At 40.7% G+C, this 12,184-nt stretch overlaps 1 protein-coding gene across 4 annotated transcripts in view; it reads left to right on the top strand.

Annotated features, from left to right (window-relative positions):
* Positions 1 to 12,184, top strand: part of USP6NL (USP6 N-terminal like) — a 130,925-nt gene that overhangs the window by 61,156 nt on the left and 57,585 nt on the right. The gene's annotated exons all lie outside the window — the stretch shown is intronic.

Genomic DNA, 12,184 nt, shown 5'->3' with positions numbered 1-12,184 from the left:
CACTGGAAGAGGTTTCCCAGAGCAGCTGTGGCTGCCCCATCCCTGGCAGTGTTCAAGGCCAGGCTGGATGGAGCTTGGAGCAACCTGGGCTAGTGGAACGTGTCCCTGCCCATGGCAGGGGGATTAGGACAAGATAAGTCTTTAAGGTCCCTTCCAACCCAAACCATTCTGTGAAGTGCAGTTAGAATCCAGAAAAATCAGTGCTGATCAGAAAACTTAATAATAACTATGTGCTTTATAGTACTGGGGGTGGAGGGGGGGGTGTGTGTGGTGGTTTGGGGGGAATTCCCCCCCCCCCCCCCCCTTTCTATTTTGTAATGTCATTGTTTTTATAGGCTGTCAGTTAAGTCATTTTTACCTGTAGACTGCCTTTGCTTCATCAGGGTGAGTTAATTTGGTGTATGACTTCCAAACAATTCTGTTTTACACAGAGAGGTACGTCTTTGTGTTGGTACCACGTGAAGGTATTTTTAATGCAGAATGGATTTAAGAATTGTTTCTTGTGCAGAAGTAATTGAAGCCACCGCTAGGTTCACCACTGACTTCAGTGGGAATTGATTCATGTGCCTTGAGATTTGTGAGTGGATTCTTGATTTTGGTATCCTAATGAACTCCTGAACTTTTCCTGTTACTTGTATTTAATATTAGCCTTTTTGTTAGGCCTGGAAGGATGTTCGTGTCTGCTGCAGTTGCTGCTGCAGTCAGTTTTCAGGACTCTTGTGTTTCCTGGCTTCAATGCGATGGTATGTTTCAGATGCAGTTATGAACGTGCTGCTTGGCAAATCAAGACATGCCAGTTTCTGTGCTGCTGTAGGCACAGGCTACTGTGGGCACCCTTACATCATAATGCAGTTGTTCTTGTGATGTAGTAGGGTAGGTGAACCATAGTGATTAGACCATACTTCCTCCCTAGTAATGTCTTTAGTCACCAATGCAGACAGAATTCATTCTCTATATAGTCACCTTCAAAGATCAAAAATCTGAAAGATTTATAATAATGAAGACTGCACAAATTAACACTGTGTGTAGGTACTTTGTCTCTTCACTATTTGTGGAATATTTCTTGCTTATATGCTATATGATGTTGCATTATACGGCAGATTTTACCTGAGAGTGCCATCAAGGTTGCTTTATGATTCTTTAAAGCAAATTCATTGCAAATGATGTTTTTATTTTCCTGAGAAATAAAAGCTCTCCTAATAGGAGAGCTATAATTAAGATAAACATATCAACTGTCTTTCCTTGAAAAAGCATTATATATTGCACTATAGATTTTACCTATGGTCTAGATTCATGTATACTGTGACACTGAGCCTGTGCAATCTTCTGTTTCTGAAAGAAACTCCTGTTCCTATGGGAATTTGAAATGAAGTGGTATATACCAAAAGTCTCAAATGGTTATCATCCATGAGAGCCATAATTCCCTGTGACCTATCGGGTGTTTACAGTGTAAATTAACAAACTGCTGATGCAGACTGAAAACTCAAAACCTGGGGACAGTATGAAACTTGCTGTACTCTAGTTAAATTGAGATCTGCAGTGATTTGTAACCTTGTTCATATTTGCATCTTAAAATACCAATTAGATGAAAAATGTCTTTTGTATCAGAAGGCTGCTGAAAGTGGGGAACCTGATGGAAAATTAGGGCTTGTTTTCTCAAGTGCCATATGTCTCTATTACTATCAGTATTTTATAAACCTCTCTTTTTATTTTTTTTTTTCCTTGGCTATGTTCTGTCTGCAGCTTTCATTGGCTCTGCAAAGGGGGTGCATTCAAAGTTCAGCTGTTTACTGACAGGGCAGAAAAGATAGGTTTAGAATAAAGCACTCAAACTGCCTGGGTAACTTACCACCAAGGAGAATGTGGGAGAAAGTAAAGACTAGAGATTTTCAAAGAGCAGTTTTGGTCAAATCTAAGATTCTTCTGAGCCCTGGTGTCCTTATTTGTGTGTCAACTTGGGGAACCTGAAGACACACTTCTATTGTCCTCCTGCCATACCAGTAGAAGTGGGTAAAACTTTTTAGATTTTCTTCTGAGAACATACTGAGTAGCAGAGGGAAGGTGTCTTGTCTTTTATGTAACGATGTAGAAATCGCTAGTGATTGGAAACAGATATGACATTTCCCTTCAGGTGAAATACCTCATCTTAAGGCTTACTTTCATTTAAAACCCATGGATGAAATATATTGCAGCTCTGGTTGATTCTGATTGTTGTTGTAGTATTTATTGTTTACAGTAGTTAGGAACATCTTAGCACTGCCTTAAAATTTTCATAGCTGCTGACTTAAGAACACGATTTAATTTGTTCACTGTAGTACTTTTCTAATTCTGCAAATGAATATGGAACTTTATTGACTTTGGATATTAAAAGGAAATTGGTGTGGACAGGTTATTAAAATAGCTATATACCTATTTGAAACAAAAACCAAAAAAGCTGAGTTGTTCCCTAAATTCATTAAGTATTAAGAAAGTAAGTTCAGTGAGAAGTGCCGAAGCATTATAATAATGAGACTTGTTTGAAATTAATAAAGAGAAGTTTTAGAGGGAAGTTTCATATGAGAAGAAGGTTTCCAGCAAACATGCTGAGCTGTGAAATAATCACCTAGGGAGCTGAAGGGGTCTGTCTCTTGGTTTAAGATCAGATGGTACAAACCAAAAGCCACCTCTATGAGGAGTTTTGTCAATGGGACTGGCAAAGATAGGTGCATCCCCATGAGTAGGAAATCAAGCAAGGGGGACAGGAGGCCTGCGTGGATGAGCAAGGAGCTGCTGACAAACCTCATTTAAAAAAAAAAAAAAAAAAAAAAAAGAGGAGGAGGAGGAAGTTTAGAGAATGTGGAAAAAGAGACCACTTGGGAGAAATAGAGGGATGTGGTCAGAACATGCAGAGAGGTGATGAGGAAGGCTGAGGTCCACTTGGAATGGAAGGTCATGGACAACAAGAACAGCTTCTTCAAGTACATCAGCAGGAAAACAATGACTAGGGAAAATGTGGGCTGCTGCTGAATGAGGTGAGTGCCCTAGTGACGGACACAGAGAAGGCGGAGTTACTGAATTACTTCTTTGCTTCTGTCTTCACTGCCAAGGCCAGCCTTCTGGTTTCCCAGACCCTGGAGGGCAAGAGAGGAAGTCTGGAGAAAGGAAGACTTTCCCTTGGTGGATGAGGATCAGGTTAGAGATCACTTAAGCAGACTTGACTCACAAATCGATGGGCCCCAATGGGATGCACCCCATAGTGCTGAAGGAGCTGGCAGATGTTATTACTGAGCCACTCTCTATCTTTTCTGAAAGGTCACAAAGAAGAGGAGAGGTACTTGAGCACTGGAGAAAGCCATTGTCACTCCAGTCTTCAAAAAAGGCAAGGAGGACCCAGGAAACTACAGACCAGTCAACCTCACCTCCATCCCTGGAAGAGTGATGGGACAGCTCACCCTGGAGGTCATCTCTAAGCATGAGGAGGAAAAGAAGGCTATCAGGAACTGAACATGGATTCACCAAGGGGAAATCATGCCTGATCAACCTAATCACCTTCTACGGTGGAATGACTGGCTGGTTAGACAAGGGGAGAGGAGAGGATGTTGTCTATCTTGACCTCAGCAAGGTTTTTGACACTCTCCCATAACATCCCCATGGGCAGGCTCAGGCAGTGTGGGTGAGGTGGGTGGGCAGTGAGGTGTGCTGAGAACTGGCCGAGCGGCAGAGCTCAGCGGGCTGTGACCAGCGGTGCAGGCTCTGGCTGGAGGCCTGTAGCTCGTGGTGTTCCCCAGGGGTCAGTGCTGGGTCTGGTCCTGTTCAGCTTCTCATCACTGTCCTGGATGCAGGGACAGAGTGTGCCCTCAGCAGGTTTGCTGATGATCCAGAACTGGGAGGAGTGGCTGGTGCACCAGAAGGCTGCGCTGCCATTCAGTGAGACCTGGACAGGCTGGAGAGTTGGGTGAAGGGGAACCTTGTGAGGTTCAACTAAGGCAAGTGTAGGGTCCTGCACATACGAAGAAACCACCCCATGCACCAGTACAGGCTGGGGCTGACTTGCTGGAAGGCAGCTCTGTGGAGAACCTGGGAGCTCTGGAGGACAGCAAGCTGCCCATGGGCCAGCAGTGTGCTCTTATGGCCAAGTCCCAATGGGACCCCTGGGGCATGTTAGGAGGAGCATGGCCAGCAGGTTAAGGGAGTGGAGTGGATCTTCCCCCTCTGCTCTGCCCTGGTGTGGCCCCGCCTGGAGTGCTGTGTCCAGTGCTTGGCTCCCCAGTTCAAGAGAGACAGGGAGCTGCTGGAGAGGGGCCAGCAGAGGCTACAGAGGTGGTGAGGAGACTGGAGCATCTCCCTGATGAGGACAGGCTGAGAGAGCTGGGGCTGTTCAGCCTGGGGAAGAGAAGACCAAGAGGGGATCTTGTCAGGAGGATGGGGCCAGGCTCTTTTCAGTGGCGCCCAGTGACAGGACAAGGGGAAACGGGCACAAACTGCAGCATAGGGAGCTCCTTCTGTACCTTGAGGTGGCAGAGCAGGGGAACAGGCTGCCCACAGAAGCTGTGCTGTCTACTTCTCTGGAGACATTCAAAACCCACCTGGATGTGACTCTATGCAACCTGGTCTGGGAGAACCTGCTTTACCAGGGGTTGGACTAGATGATCTCCAAAGTCCCTTCCAACCCTGACCATTCTGTGATTTTCTGACTAAATTATAATGGGTGTGTTTTCAGTAGAGAAGCTTACAAATTGCATGAAGCATGCATGAACAAGAGTGAGTTAAAATCTCATTGTTGGCTAAAATGTAGAAAACTTGGTCTTACCAATTACTGTTGTTGCGAGGCTGTAAAGGAGGGGTGGCCATTATGGTTTATTTAAGTCCTATGCTGTTGCGGGCAAACCAGTCTCAACCTGGGGAATCTTTTACGTAATTTAATTTATTGCCAAATAACACAACTGGATGGATACTGGGCAGGGGGATCCAGAAACATAAAACTTTTAACGGACACCTAGGGGAAACACCTCTTTCCCCTCTGCCTCCAGGACAAACTTCCCTTGCTTTTTGCTGTGGGTTACCCTTGGCTCACCCTAGTTCCTTTGGTGAAGCAACAGGCATTGCAGGGGGATTGAAGTCCATCATGTCATGGCTTCTTTCTGCTGCTCCTGGTTTCTTGTTTTTGTCTTCTGTCTCTTGAGTCTTACATGTTTTCTGCTGCCCCAGTGTGGGTCTCTTGTGGGCTGCAGTCCCCTTGGAGATGTCCCTCCTGACCTCAGCATGGCACACCTCCTTCCAAGAGTGCATCTCCAGCCATGTTCCCAACAACATCTTTCTGTATGGTCTATATGAGAAGCAAAATCACTTTTGCTTCTGCCCACATCTTCATTTCTCCTGCCTCTAGCAGTTGCCATGCTTTTAAAACTATATTTTAGTAGCGGTGTCACGGGTTGCTCTGACTGAAGTTTTGGCATATGGGTTATTGCAGTTTCAGAGCCGGCTGGAGCAGCCATGACTGGCACAGGGCAGGTCATGGCCCCCTCCCACACAGGTCACCTCTGCAGCACCTGGCTATTGAAACCCCACCAGTTCTGCCCAGTACACGTAGTGATGGGAACTGCCACCCTGGGTGCGGAGTCAAGCACTGGAAACTCACTGACACAAAAAAGTAACTGAGATACTGGCTGAGGAAGCAAGGTTTTTCTGTACGCGTTGCTACCAGAACACTGTAAACACAACCATAGTTACTAGGTTGTCTGTAGTAAAACCCGATGGTGTTTTCTTCCTTCTGTAAGGCTGAGGATGTATTTGAAGAGAGATGCTTTCAGTGTGCTGTTTTCCAAGGGGGAAAAAAGACCTTTTCAGAGTCCAGAGGTCTCAAATGACTCTGAGGACATAGATCAGTTCTGGGAGCACTATGCTTCGGATGCTGATGTGCCTTCTCGTAGCTGAGATTATGCTGCACGTGGTCCATGTAGACCCTGTTGATGGCTCTTCGTTTTTTCGAATGCAGTATTCCCAACCCTGTTACATTAATCTCAATTTGCAAAGCAATACAAAAAAGGTCAAGTAGCATTGGTTGATCTCAATACAATTTCATACAGTATTTATTCTATTAGGGTTGTTCATCTTAATGTAGACTTGTTTCTGTCAAGTACTGTTGGTCTTCCTCAATGTCACCTCATATACATGGAGTAGTGCCTATTAAAACTTTACTCTTGCCTTGCATAAGGTTTGTCTCAGAGGAGCCCATGTCCGGGAGCTTATCTTAGTTATGATCAAATATTTCTTATAGGTGAACTGTGGTTACCTATAATCCTAAAAATACATATTTTCCTTTTAGAGAAAGGCAGCAACTTCCCTGCCCAACAGTTGGGTACTCATACCCAAGGCATGGTCAGTGTTCAATACCATTTTTTTTTTTTCCATTAAAAATCCTGCTGGACTCCTGCTTTCACATTATAGTGCAGGAATGCTGAATAATAGGGCTTGTGTGAAAAATGTCATTAATTTTTAAAAGGAACATTTTTTTTTGTCTTCCAGGAAATCTAGCACCAGTGTTTGTGTGTACATTCTACCAGTGTTTTGATATGATTGAATAATCTTTTCTAGAAAATGTATACTTGAAACTGTGTCTGATGGATAGTTTGTTCTGTACCTGTTGTTGATTGATGCCTAGCACACTATCTCAGGGGACCACCATAGTGCTCAGATCAGTCTCAGTCTATAATACACAACTTTTTCAATCAAGTGTTTTAAGAATGGGAGAAACGCCTTGGATCTCTTCACAGATAGTCATAACAAAAACTGTTTCAGCTGGTTTTGGAAATTAAGAAAATGGGGTATGTTTGGTATCCATGAAAATATGGGTTTTATTTGGTGAGTGTTTTTCTTTTTTTTTTTTTTTTTTTTTTTCCTCTTGGATTTGTTGTGTCTTTTTGGTCAACATTGTCAAGCCATTGTGTCAAGCGACTTCCCACCCCCACCTCCCGAGTTAATCAAAAGTTCTCATTTTATGCTCAGAATAAACACAGAAAAGCAGTACAGTGTTGCAATTAAAGAAACCCACAAAACAAACAAGTAGAAAACAAAAAATAAAACCCCTACTCCAGAAAACTGGACCCATTGCACACCACAAAAAAACCCCAAACAAAACAGTTCCTTTCTGTCATATCTTAGGGTCTGGCTAGATTTTAAAGTAAATGTTCTTAATCTTTTCACTGTGGACTGTTCTTTCATAGAAACTTTATTTGCTTTCTAGATACTTCACTTTGCAGTTTTTCTAGCAGCAGGCACTGATAAGGGGATAACTTCAGGGGAAAAAAACTAAAGGAATTTCTGAGTGTCTTGAAGCTCATAGCAGGCATTCCAGTCATGCCTTGGGATCTGGGCTTTCCCCCTTCCCCCTCTTTGAATTCTTTAGTTGATTTGTTACTGGTTTGGGATAGTTAAAAAAGCTACTAGAATTAATATTCCTTGAGTAGTGGCAAGTTCCCAACTACTACTAGGAATATTTTAAAAGATATTTGATTTCTTTTTTAAGCCTACAGTTTAAATAATATCTATATTAATTTGTCTACTTAGAAATGGCAATTATATGATTATTTTTATAGCTACATTATTAAAGGTCTTAAAGCAGCAAAAGAAAGCAACAAAACCAAATGCCTGTCAACATTTTGTAAATAAATAAGAATTTAAACTTTAACTGAAGATCATTGAAGCATATATTTAAAGATATATTTCTGTGAATGTATCCTTGTGTTTATTTTTTGCCAAACTTTCTGGCTAGCTACAAGGATCAAAAAACTTTATTCTTTCCCCCTCCTCCCTTCTCTGTCAAATATTAAGGTTGAATGGTCACAAGAGCACTGGTTGATTGGGGTTTGCAAAACAGTTTAAACTTTGTACATTCTCCTGGAACAGGGTAGAAGCTGAAAGCAACATTTTGCAACTCAGAAGGTCAACAGATATTTCATGTTTAAAGAGCCAGTCCTCTTTTGGGCCTTTCAGCACCCAGCCAAAAGTCAGAAAGCAGGATAAGCAGAACAGCCTCAGTTTTTTCCTAGGATAGCGCAGAAAACTAAAATTTGAGCAAACAGCTGGCTCTGAACAGCTGGAAGGCATCTTGCTTAACTTAGGGCTCCACACCAGTACGCCCCTGTTAAATATACTGCCAGGTTCTGCACTTCTTTGTACCATAATCTCTAAGTCATTGAATGACATTCCCTCTCAAGGATGAGACATCAGCTGGGATCATTTGTTTGGTACCTGTTGGAACTAGTTGTTTCAGTCTTTCATCAGACAGTGACCAAGCAAAAAGTATTAAAAAATAAATAAATTCTGCCCCGTTCCTTTTGAGTTAACAAATTGGATTTATATTATCTGGTGTGTGTATTCTGTTTATATACACACAAGTATGTATATTCTTGTCTGATTGTTTTATTTATCTCTTTCTGTACATCACCTAGCTGTAGAAGGAGGTGTTCAGTTTTATAAGAAAACTGTTTAAGACCACAGTTGTGCTGTTCTAAGTAAGAAGAAAATAGCATTACTTTTTGGAATTCAGGGCAGATACAGCTCAAGGCCAAATTTTACTACTCTACATTGGGAAACATAATTTGTGACTAATACATGCTGACTAATATATTGTGGGAAGCATTACAATTGCTCAGGTCTTAATAGCTATAAAGTAGAAATAACAGAAGAAACTACAGTTTATTTACTGCAACTTTACAAGAGCTTCTTTCTTTCCATCATTCATTGATGAACGGCATCAGCTGAATTGTCTTGTTAACTCTTCACAATGAGCTGTGAAAATCAAAAGCTGTCATGATATCACTTTAAAAATGCAGCAGTTATTTTCAAGACTTTTATTTCTCCAACCTGCACAATATTAATTCTTTTCAGGTCTTGTTAATATCAAGGTCTGTGTTAACTTGTATTGATAATTGTTATCTTACAGCATTAACCAATATTGTCAAGTTTTGTGGTCTATAACTTGGCTGATTCACCTTAAACATGTTTTTCTTTTACTACCTGTTCATTAAATGGAAACTGGGTATGTATGTGCAGTGTGGCAGATGCTTTTATGCTGATGAATATCCAGGGATTAGCGTAGTGAGGTTGGGCAGATTGGATTTTTTTGGTTGTTTTTTTTTCCTCTAGTGAAGGAAAAGATGTACAATAGGAGTACTAATGGTAGAAAATACAGATGTGTGGGTTGTTCCCACCTGCTAACATTCAGAAAGCTCTCTTAAAAATTTGGGTTAGATTGCTGTATGGCTCTTATAATACCTCAGTGGTGATCCTGACAGAATCATACCAAATTACAGCAGCTGAGAATCTGACTCATACTCTTATTCTTTACCCCTGAGTCTCTTAAAACAGTGAACATGCCTTTAGAGTAGTTTGCTGATGATGGAGATTATTGTGTTGCCAGAGATGCTTTTCAAATGCAGAATTAGTTATTCTTTCCTTTGCTAAGATAGAGACCTACCTGCTCTCTTCTATCAAACTTTACTCTTTAAAAACATATATTGTGTTTTTATTAGCTCCATAATGCATTTTTGCAGCACGCTGCAAAAATGAGCTAGGAGAGCAAAGAAATGGAGAGCTCAGTCAAGAATTGTGAGATACTCCATTAGATTTCTCCAAATTAAGCTATTGATTTTTTTTCAGTATTATTATTTTGCCCTGAACTTTTTAATAGGGAGCAACATGATGAGCAACTAGTTGTCCTCTCCTTTGTTCTGTTTCTTGGTAATTTATACATAGTCTTGCTGGAACATAGCCCTTGTATCTAAAATATTCTTTGTGCATCCCCTAATACTTCCTACAGTGCGCCTGTTGAACCACGTGTCCAAGGACAATAACTCTCACACATCAAACCTTGCTGATTTGAGTAGGTACACAGGTAAAGTCTCTCTAGATAAGAAATATAAGTACTGATTTCTGAGGGCTCTTGACAGCAAAAGCAGTTATGCTGAGATGCCAAAAGCTTTGGGTAATAGAAATTAAAGAAGAGTGGTAGCTGTTGTTTGGTAATATTCAAAGTAGTATTCAAAGAATAGGAGTTTTTTTATATCATTTTAATTTCCAATTTTTAGTAGAAAAGTCTGCACATCAAAGTTTAAGGGAAGAGCTCTAAGGTTATTAGAGCTGCAGGTGTTATTGTTCATAGTGACACACAGCCACTATCCCTAATTTTCTAGGTACAGTAAGTTTTACCAAACACATTAAGTGATATGATGATGGGCTAAAAGAACAATGATATATTTAGTCTTAACAGTTCAATTATAAATAACTAGTTGATCTTTAAGGTCCCTTCCAACCCAAAACCATTCTATGATAAATGTAAATCTTACTGTATTGTGGTCATTCAGTAGGGATTTGCTGTCATTTTCCTCTCCTCTTCTCAGCTTTGTGAGACAGGGTCAGGCCTACTTGTCAGGAGGGTGGCTTAATTCTTTCCTGCCTTGGGGGAAAAAAATGTGCTAAGTTCAGCCTCTTTCAGCTGCCAAAGAAAAAAAAAATCACTTCACTGGACTGATTTTGCTGTGAAATATTCATTGCTAATCAATGTAACGAGAAACTGGTGTTCAAAAAAACCCCAAACCAACCACAAATTTCAGCTCTATTTAATGTTCTTCCCTTTTGCTCCAATGTACACTGAAGATACTATTTTTATTTAAGGAGAGAAATAGAAGTTTTCTTGGGTAAGTAATTGACATTCAGAATGCTGCTTTTTTTTAGGTCCATCTTCCCAGCATTAGACAAAATCTTTTTTCTTTTTTTTTTTTCTCTTTGCATGCTTTCACAGGGAACTACTTCTAAATATTTTAACTGCATTTCTGTATCACAAAGCCTGGTTTGAAAACACAGCACTGATGAAATCATAACAAACATAAATGAAGAAGTTTTACAAATTTTACTGTTTATCAGTTATGGAACTCCTGAGAAGTTGAAATGAATCTCTGCTTATTATGCAGCTGTGAAATGATGGGGCTAAGTTTTGGAGACAAATGTTTTAGAGACCCAGGAAAAAAGGGAGTTTTATTTAAATGTCACTGACAGTGGAAGAGTACATTGGATTTGCTGTAAATTTTACTTAGTCGTTATCCATCCTGATTGTTTTAGTTTACACCTTTGCTTCCATGATGGACAGTGCAGTTTGATCTCTGCATTCATCTCCGATTATGGCGGTGGTTGCATTGTGAACCTTTTCATTACATGGATGTGTTTGAACTTAATTTTAAAAGCATGAGATGTTTGTGGCAGTTTTCAGTAATTGCTTCCTTAAATTGATCTTATTTTGCAATAGCAAATGTTTTTGAATGTGTTTCAGTTGCTGCAAGGAACTCTTCAATGTTTTTGCTGTTCACTTTTCCTCACACTTGCTATTTTAACAAGTATTTCTTGCCAGCCTGATGGCAAAAGTAGCCATTTGCTCAAAGGTGTTCCATGAAAATTGTCTAAACCAGACCTAGCAGAAGGGAGAGGAATGCCAGACTTTCTCTCCCAGATGATCACCTGTGAGTTTAACAATCATATACGATCTCACAGTATTTGCACACCACTTGCATTCTTGGTGGTAGAACTTCACCAGAAGAGGGAGGAAGGGTCGGTCTTCTGGTTTTGGCTAGGTCACTATCTGAGACAGGCTTGCTTTAGAACCTCAGAAAGCTAAGGAGGCTATTTGAACCCAGAATCAGCTCATTTTGTGCAAGGCTTGAAGTCATCTATTTTGGACCGGTTTGAAGAGAAGCAGCCAACCACCTGTAATTCAAACAACAGCTAAAGAACCCATCCTGGATTGGTACTTATAGCCACAAAAAGAGAGCCCTAGGATGTCAGGTGTATCTCTTAGCCATGCTTTTGTTGTTTAATTTTGGCTTCCATTGGAAAATCAGCAGCTTTGCCCATGTGCAGTGCTTTCATGGTTGCATCCATTTTTAATATCTATATGTCTAGAAGTTAACAATTTTTTCTGTGGTTTGGACTGCTAATTTCAAATCCTTTACAAAAGCATTTAAGATGCTCTTCTCTTTTAATTCAGTTTTGTTCTTGTTAATGAAAGTTGGTTTTTTTAAGAATCATTTGGAAGAGGTTTTGATTTTTTTTTTTTTTAATTCCCACTACCACCCACCACCACCTCACCACCCCTCCGTGTTTTCATGATGATGTAGTGTATGGTTCTTCTACTACTATCCCTTTATGCACGTCC

This window comes from Falco naumanni, chromosome 5, assembly GCF_017639655.2.
Source record: "Falco naumanni isolate bFalNau1 chromosome 5, bFalNau1.pat, whole genome shotgun sequence".
NCBI lineage: Eukaryota > Metazoa > Chordata > Aves > Falconiformes > Falconidae > Falco > Falco naumanni.
The sequence above is the reverse complement of the archived record's forward strand: the minus strand, read 5'-3'. Positions and strand labels throughout refer to the sequence as shown.